General features: G+C 37.1%; 1 long non-coding RNA gene across 1 annotated transcript; it reads left to right on the top strand.

Annotated features, from left to right (window-relative positions):
- The first annotated feature begins 6,831 nt into the window (after window positions 1-6,831).
- On the top strand, window positions 6,832-8,702 carry LOC129888468 (uncharacterized). Its single transcript, XR_008766667.1, has 3 exons — window positions 6,832-6,993; window positions 7,731-7,854; window positions 8,559-8,702. It is a non-coding gene; the product is annotated as an uncharacterized LOC129888468 (long non-coding RNA).
- Window positions 8,703-9,709: the final 1,007 nt, after the last annotated feature.

The raw sequence follows: 9,709 nt of genomic DNA, 5'->3' as shown, positions 1-9,709 counted from the left end.
CTGTACATCTATACATTTATACTTGTACATTGAAGAGTATTGAATACAGCTACTTACTAACTTCCTCTAACTGCTTCTTAACAGATTACTAACCACTTTTAGTTAGTCTAACTAACTCCTAACAACCATTAGCTTGTCAATTAATCATTTAGTCAACACCAACATTGAGTGGATTCAGTAGTAAACAAGTGTGAAACTAAACAAGGGTGATTATATTAGTGGAGCATTTTTCACGGCACCAATTGCCCTGCCCTGCCCTGTCCCACTTGCCATCCCTAATCAGTGGAACATTTTTCACGGCACTATTAGTCATTCTGTATGAGAAATACTACCAAAAGATTTCCCGTTTAAATGATTATATAAGGACTAGTTAGTACCTTTGTTATGCTATTTTCATATTATTATTAAACAGAAAAGGAAGACGTGTTCGTTAGTCTAACAATTTGTTTTGTTATTGTTATATAGTGGGCAATCTATTGAATTTTGTCACTCGAACATGATTATATATATTATAATTTTTGAACGAAAGATGTTTGATAAATTCCTTCTGCATCCTAACTCCACCCTGGATTTACAAGGACTAGGTTATCCCTTTATGACGCTACATTCATAACATTGAAAAGAAAGGTAAAAGATTAGAAAGAGAGGAGATGTTTCATCAACATATTTGTTTTGTTGTATAGAGGGCAGCATATATTGAATTTTATCACATAGATGTGTAAGTTTTTTATTGATCAGTATTGATGTGATTACACAATTATTCTGATGTTTCCTTTTGAAATTTATGTCTAATTGTGAAATTTTTAATCAATCAAATAACTTAACAATATTCTGCCGTTGTTATACTTGCTCTTGTTTTTAAACAACCTCGACGATCAAAATAATTGTCCAATATAATCGATTAAGGGCCCGTTTGAAAGGTTGTAGTGCAAACAAGGTTAATTCACTCTAGGATTGATAGTCCCGTTTATTCTGACGTCGGCACTATATGGAGAGCATTTAATTAGAATTAGAGGTTTACCACCACATCATTGCATGCAAGGGGAGCTCGCTCGATTCACAGATTGATCTGAATCATAATTCACTTTTGACCCCGTATTCGTTAACGAGCTTCCTAATCTTTGACAACTAGGGGCTTTATAGGGGGGCTCTTGTTGTAGGTCTTCAAACTACATTTAAGAAATTAGAACACCTTCAATTGCTTTCTGCATTCGCCCCTTCCTTTCTATTGAGGAAAGAAAAAAATAAAATTTATCAGACTTAGATCAGGTAGGTAAATAATCAACCTTTTTCGTCGTACTTCCTCTTCGATCTTCTTTCTCTCCCTGCCGAGCTTGTTGGAAGTTTTCAATTCATGCCTATAAAAAGAGTAACATGTTCCCTTGAAGAAGCATCTATAAATTCCATAAACTCATGGAATTTCATAAAAAGATTGAGATATCAAATCAAATTATCTTTCAGTTGAAAAATACATACTAACGACTCTTGAATCACAACAAAAAATTAGAGAGAATAATCAAGGGAAGAACATAATTATATTCATAAATATTATATTTATCACATTTTATTTTCCAACACTTTAAAATTGGTTACAAACACACACATATATATTTAACGATTTTTAATTGAGTAAATGTACAAAATGTGTATTACATAGTATCCACTAAAATATGTTTTGACTTTGATTACATCAATGATATATTCTTGACTACAGCAATAAGAGGGAAAAATAAATAAGTTATGCTTATCTTCAGTTTTCTGCCTCACTATCCTCAAACAATGAACCAATTACCTAAATTAGTTACTCCATTACATTCATGGCACAGTACTCTTGCAATTTGTGGAACTCTCAAGGCTTTCAAATTTTCAATTGCTCTTAATTAACTCGCTTTTAAGATTCTCAATATCGAGCGTATATTTATGCAAAAATCACCTTATGCTATATTTTATTTTAAAATAAGTAACAATTATCACAAAACCGTTGTATTTTATTCAGAAATATTTTGAAGCACTTCCAAACAAATAAATATCAACACTGGGTAGTACAATTGCCTTGTCACTTTTGCTACTTAGTTATTTATGGAGTAATTTTTCGTTTAGTGTTTTTCATAATTAGTTTAGGTAAATTCGTTTCTTTTTTTTATTTCAGTTCTTGCATTCATTTGTTTATTTAATTAGTTTAGGTAAATTCGTTTTTTTTTTTATTTCAGTGCTTGCATTCATTTGTGCTAAAACTCCATTAATGGAGGTTCTCAGTGCTCCATTAATGGAGGAAAATAGAAGAGAAGAGACGAGGCTAGAGAGAGAGAGAGAGTGAGAGAAGACTTCTGAGTTTAGAGAGAAAGAGAGAGAAAGAGAGAGAAAGAAATATCTCAAAATTTTATATCTTCATCAACTGATACATGTACATATATATGTATTTGTACTAAGTTATGTATTGTGTACATATACACCCTAACAGAATTTATAACTAATTAACAACCCATTAGTTAGTGTCTAACAACCAATTAACTACTCTTGTTAGCTTAACTACCATTAATTAGCCATGGTAGCTTGACTAACAATACATTTAGTCAACACTCCCCCTCAAGCTCATGGCTTAAACAAGTCCATTACTCCTAAGCCATTTAGAAGTAGTTGGTGTTGGGCTTTGCCAAGGCTCTTTGTGAGTAGATCAGCCAACTGATTTTCAGTGAGTGTGAATTCAGTTTTCAAGATCCCTTGACATATTTTTTCCCTTACAAAGTGATAATCTATGTCTATGTGTTTGGTTCTTTCATAAAATATTAGATTTGCAGCAATTTGTATGGTAGACTTGCTGTCACACACCATTCTGACTGGGAGTTCAACTTGAATGCCAAGTTCTTTGAATAAATCAATCAACCAAGTTAGCTCAGCTGCATAGTTTGTCATGCTTCTGAATTCTGCTTCTGCTGAACTTCTAGAGACTGTCTCTTGTTTCTTAGACTTCCAGGATATGAGGCTTTCACCAAATTTAACCACATAGCCAGTGACAGACCTCCTGGTCTCCAGGCATGCACCCCAATCTAGTCACAATAAGCAATGAGCTGTTCTGATGCTTCTGATGGCATGAATAGCCCAAGCCCTCGAGCTTCTTTGATGTATCTGACTACTTTGAGTGCTGCATCCATATGTGATTCCTTGAGGCAATGCATATATTGGCTCAACTTCCGAACTGAGAATGCAAAATCAGGCCTGGTCATGGTAAGATAGAGAAGTCTTCCTACTAGCCTTTGATACCTATCAGGGTCCTTTAGTGCAGGGTCTTCATGTTCTCCTTTTGGAGCAACAGCTTCATCATACTTGGCAGAGGTTAGTTTTAGATTTTGTTCAAGTGGTGTAGCTGCAGGCTTGGCTCCCCCTAGACCAGTTTCAGCTATTAGTTCCAGTGCATATTTCCTTTGAGATAGATGTATGCATTTGCTGGATCTGGCAACTTCAATCCCAAGGAAGAATTTAAGTTCTCCTAGGTCCTTCATCTTGAATTTCTTCTGCAGGTCACTCCTTGTGCAGTCTATCAGATTTTGTTTGCTGCCAGTGATTAAGAGATCATCTACATAGACTAGGACAATCACAATACCACCCTCAGCTTGTCTAGTAAACAGTGAGTAATCATAATAGCTCTGGATGAACCCCAGTTGTACCAAAGCTTCTGTCAATTTAAGATTCCATTGTCTGGGAGCCTGCCTGAGGTCATAGAGTGACTTGTGGAGTTTGCAAACCTTGCCTTGCTCTCCTTGTCTTGCAAAGCCAGCAGGAACAGTCATGTATACCTCCTCCAAGAGATCACCAATGAGAAAAGCATTGTGAACATCCATTTGATAAATACACCAGTCTTTGGAAGCAACAGGAGCAACAATGGATCTAACAGTGACCATTTTAGCAACTGGGATGAAGGTCTCACTATAATCAAGACCCTCTTATTGGCTGTACCCTTTGGCCACCAGTCTGGCCTTATACCTTTCAACATCACCTGAAGCCTTGTATTTCACTTTATATACCCACTTGCAGACAATGGGTTTCTTGCCGGGGGCAAGTCCACCACACTCCAAGTGTGATTATCCTGCAGGGCAGCTATCTTCAGTTCCATAGCCTGGATCCATTTAGGATCAAGGAAAGCTTCAGAGTAGGAGGTAGGCTCAGTTTGAGTAGGCAGCCAGAGCATGAGCATAATTGGGAGACAGATGGGCATAAGAAAGGTGATTAGATATGGGATAAGAAGAGAAGGAACCATGATTTGCAGTGACAAAGTCCTGAAGCCACAAGGGAGGGTTAGTTTATTTGGATGACCTCCTAGGAGGAGGAATATTAGGAACTGGAGGAAGAGCTGAGGAAGGTGAGTCGGGGTCAGGACATGAGTGATGAGGATTTGGAGGAGAAGGAGGTACTAAGGGAGGCAGTAGAATAGATGGGGGATCAACAGTATGTGGAGGTAGAGTGAGAACTGGAAACAAAGGATTAGAGGAGACTTGTAAGTCTTTGAAGGGAAAGATATCCTCCTTGAACACTATATTTCTATTAACAAACATAGATTTGGAGTGTAGATCATAGAGGAGATAGCCATTTTGTGACACGGAGTATCCCATCATGACTGCAGGGATAGCTCTAGGGGAAAATTTGTCTGAAATCTTGGGACAGGCTACATAGCACAGGCAGCCAAATATTCTGATATGGGAGAGGGAAGAAGGTGAAGAGTGAAGCACTTCAAAGGGGGACTTATAGTGAAGAAGTTTGGAAGGAAGTCTGTTAAGAATATACACAGCAGTGGTGACACACTCACTCCAAAACTTCAGAGGCATGCTAGCTTGGAACCTGATAGCTCTAGCCATGTCTAGAATGGTTCTATGGTTTCTTTCAGCAACCCCATTTTATTGAGGAGTGTAGACACATGTACTTTGATGAAGGACACCAAGATTAGAAAGTAGAGATTGAAAGTCATGGCTAAAAAACTCACTCCCATTATCAGTTTTGAAAGTTTTAATAGTAGTAGAGAAAAAATTATGAACTTGTGCAAAGAACTTTCTCAACACCACTATAGTATCAGCTTTGGAGGAAATAAGAAACAGCCAAGTAAATCTGGAAAAATCATCCACTAAGGTCACAAAGTATTTCATTCCAGAATGAGTGGGAACTCTGTAAGGGCCCCAAATATCACAATGAACTAGCTCAAACACTGATGTATAGATATAAGAGCTAGTTGGAGAAGGTAGTTTAGTTTGTTTAGCTAAAGGGTAGACAGTGCAAGGTAAATGTACAGTAGTATGAACTATATCAAGACCAGAGGACTTCTTTATTATGTCTATGGGGGCATGGGCCAATCTTCTATGCCTCAAGGAGTCAGATTCAGCTTGACTTGTTGACGTAGAGGCAGTATGTGTTGAGTGTGCAGAAGAAAGAAAGGCTGGAGCTGAGCTGATGAGATTTTCTTTGAGGATGTAGAGGCCTTGATCTTCTCTACCAATCCCCCTGACCAGTCCATTTGAGAGGTCCTGAAAAATACAAAAATCAGGAAAGAAGGTTGCCATACATTGAAGCTTCTTGGTAAGTTTTTACACGGACAGTAAGTTACACTTGAAGTCTGGAACAAACAACATATTACTAATACTTTGACTACCAAGTACTTTTGTGCTCCCAATGTATGAGATTGCTACTACATTACCAGTAGGGAGGTGAACTTCTTTTCTCTCAGGACTAGGCACAGGGTGAACTGCATCAAGCACATCAAGACTAGCTGTCATATGATCTGTAGCTCCAGTATCTATTATCCAGTCCAAAGGCACATATTTGGATACTAAGGCAGATAAGGTACTACCTACAGAAGCTGCTTTAGATGAATGCTCCCCTGCATTCTCACTTTCTTTTGCCAACATCTGGATGATTTGTTGATATTGATTTTGTGTGAAAAAAGTTGCAGTTGGTGGAGTTGAAAGATTCAGAGTGGGCAGGCCATTGTTATTAGATTGAGAGACTTCAACTTGATTAGCTTAAGAGCTTGTGACTCCACCTTTCTTCTTTGATCTCCACCCCACAGGATAACCTTTAACCTTGAAGCACTGCTCCTTAGTGTGTTCCCTGTATCCACACACTTCACATACAACTTTCTGAGTTTTCTGAGCCTATGGCTTGTATTGAGAGTCATAGTGTCCTCTGTTTGGATGACCATCACCACTTCCAAAGTTTCCATTTCTATGAGCATATGCTTTCTGACTGAACAGGGCTGCACTTTCAATAGTTCTGTGAAGAGAGACATCCGAATTGGTATGGACTAGATTTCTTTGACTTTTATGATCTAAGATGAGTGAAAAAGCTTTGTTTAGATTTGGGGTAGGAGTTTGAAGCGGAATTTGTCCTCGAGCAGCTGAGTAGGATTCATTCAATCCCATTAGAAACTGGAGTAACCTTTGATACTCACAATGTTCCTTGAATTTTCTGGATTCATCACAAGAACATCCTGTGTAACACCCCAATTTATTTTTAAGAATTATTTATTTATTTATTTTAGTTATGTTTTTGGATGATCTAACTTTAGGAGGACATAACCCTATCAAAATTTGAAAATTTGGGAAAACCCATAAAATGAAAGTTGTAGATAATTGAAATACCTTTCCAACCATAGGTCATGGGCTTATATATGACATCAGAATAAAAAGTTATGGACATTGTAAGGCAGAAGGGTCAAGATGGGAAGAAAGTTTGGCCCAACCCGATTTCAAGTCGGGTCAGCCCATATTTCTTACCATGTAAGAGATAAGTTCAGTCTTAACTCTTTCCTTTCATTCAATATACTTCCAGAACACCATAGAGATATAGAGAGATAGAGAGAGAGAGAATTAAAAGCCATTTTTGACCCAAATTCGAGTCCCGATTTCCGAAGCTCGTGAAGAGAAAAACGTTGCACGTTGCGTTGTCTTCATTTTGAGCTAAAAATCAGAGAAGAAGGAGTGTATTAAGATGGTTGACTTATACTTCAAGGTAAGATTTAGGTGTTGTTTTTCCTTATTATCAAGCTTGTTTAGAGATTTAACGGATTAGAACGGAGAAAATAGTGTTATAAACTTGTTTGTTGCTTTGTTGGAATTTATGGATTAGGGGATGTTTTGGTTGGATTAAATGGGTGTAATTAGTTAAGTTATGAAGTAGAATGATTGTTTATATTGTTGTTGATGTTCTTGATAAGTTGTTGTTGTCGAAATTGGGGGAATAAACTTTGGTTGCAAACCCGTTTTTGGTTGGGACTGCTGTTAGTAATTGTAGTATAACTCCTTGTGTAAAACTTAGTTTTGAGTGATTCAAGATGTTTTGGAAAGCTATTTCATAGGGCTATAACTTTTATTTAGGATCAAAAATCCAGTTTTGCTTTTATTGACTCGAAAAAGGGTGATGAAGTACAGGGGAGGTGCTGCCCAGATTTTGGTCTAAAAGTCCTACATGGACTGCTGTGGGTATTTTGAGCATATCTTGTTGTACATAATTGCTGTAGGGGTGATTCAAAGTTGTATATGACTCTAAGACATATAGCTATAACTTTCTTTGAGGACACAAAGCCTAATTATCCCATTTACCCCTTCGAAACTGAGCAGCAATACAAGACAGTAGTGCTGCCCAGAATTTCTGTTTTGATATTTTGGGTTGATTTTCAGTGATTTTATGTTTATTTTCGATATGTTGGAGCTTTTAAACTTAAGTAGATGTTTGATTGTGTATTTAAGGTGTATATTCTCTTATACAAGCTAAGAGGAATTGTTTGACGAAGTGGATTTTGGTTGATCTATGACATAGAGAAATTGAACTCCTCGAGTGGTGGTAGAACTTGTTGTGTGCTAAAACGCCAAGGTTCGTGTATAAACTTGAAATATTTTATTTTTCTGAAATTTGAAGTATTTTGTTGGGTTGTTTCCTTACTCCTTGTTTTGTATTTTGGTATGACTATTATCTCAAGTATTGCAAAACTTTCGTTGAATCGCCCACTTGTACGAATTGCTAGATCATTTTGCATTCTTGTTGGGAAATTGTCCTTCTTGTTACGGTGACTTGTCATCGATATTGGCATGCCTCTCGATTCAGATCTTACCCATCTTGACTTTGGATTTACATTTTGTCTTGACGATGGATTTTCGTCCATTTTTTTAGTACGAGTGAAAAGCCACTTTCAACATGGTCTTTGATCTTCTTGATATTGGGTGACGACCCTTCTTGATATGGACACTTCTTGATTTTGGGACTTCGGTCCGTCTTGATATTGATTATGCTTAGTGTGAAGGCATGACGTACATATGGGGTGAAATTGATTATTTGACTATTCTTTTGAATTGAATTATAAGCATTCTTGGTACTTAAGCCTTTGAATATTAGTATTGGTATTCTGAAACTCTCTAAGATTTGTATTCGATACTTGATATACTTGTTCACTTGGACTTAATGCTACCTTATTGAACCGCTTATGATGAAAAAGGAAATTGAGAATTTTTAATGGCTCTAAGTTCAAAGGTTATACACCACTAAGCTTTATGTTTAGCGATAGTTGTTTCCTATCGTAGGTGATGTGCGAGACGGGATATGAAGATGACCATGTGGAGTAGAATTTTTGGAAGCTCTTTTGAAGATCACATATGCATATACATCTAGTTTTTGTATATTATTTTGGGGACTTGTACATGATACATGTGTGACACTTATGTACGAAATTTTGACTTATCATTTTGCACGAAGGAAGATAATATTTTTGTGATAATTACTTATTTGAAGTTTTGTGTATTTTATGGACCTGCAGTATTGTTGAATTGGTAATCATTTCTTTAAATAAAATTCCTATATCGTATTTTAATAAGTTTTTTTTTAGGGTAAAATAATAGTAATAATTAGTTTTTGTTTCGTAAGTGGTATTCTCCTAAAAGGGGATGCTACAAGAGTTGGTATCAGAGCATAGGTTTATAATTTTAGGACTTTTGTTATGATTTGTTGGCAGACTATTTTCTTTTGTCCCGTATATTTTTTTTTCTTGTATATAGTGCATATGCATCATGTGCATGTCCCTAATGCAATGTGATCTTCCCTTATGTAGGAGTCAATTCGTGGCATCTTCTACTTCTAATAGACTTATGGAAGCCGCTCGTGAGGGGGAAAATAACTCTAATGCCCAACCTCACCTACAAGAAGGGGTTGGAGAACATTTTTCTGATCCTAATCCTCTTAGCACAAGTGGATCTGAAGCGGGAAATAATCGGGAGACAAGAGTTGAGCCAAACCCCCAAATGAGTCATGGTGCTCCTGCTGCTGATCCTCCTTTTCAACAAATGGCTGATTTCTTTCATCACATGGCTAGAAGAATGCCTGACCCTGATGAAATGAACTATGAGAAAATGAGAAAAATGGGGGGAGTTGAGTTTGAAGGAACTGTTGACCCTACCGATGCCGAGCAGTGGTTAGAACGAATTGAAAGAGTATTCGAGCAGTTAGAGTGTTCAGACACTTCCAAATTTAAGTATGCTGTCTCACTGTTACAAAAAGATGCTTATGATTGGTGGATAAGTGTACCAAATGCCAGGGCAAAACCTCCTGTTCTTACTTGGGATGATTTTGTGAAGGAATTTCATAAGAAGTATGTCCCACCTGCTTATCACGATGCAAAGAAAAAAGAGTTCTTAAATTTAGAGCAAGGGAGCATGTCTATCGCTGAATATCACCAGCA

The sequence above is a fragment of the Solanum dulcamara genome, chromosome 5 (genome assembly GCF_947179165.1).
Source record: "Solanum dulcamara chromosome 5, daSolDulc1.2, whole genome shotgun sequence".
NCBI lineage: Eukaryota > Viridiplantae > Streptophyta > Magnoliopsida > Solanales > Solanaceae > Solanum > Solanum dulcamara.
The sequence above is the reverse complement of the archived record's forward strand: the minus strand, read 5'-3'. Positions and strand labels throughout refer to the sequence as shown.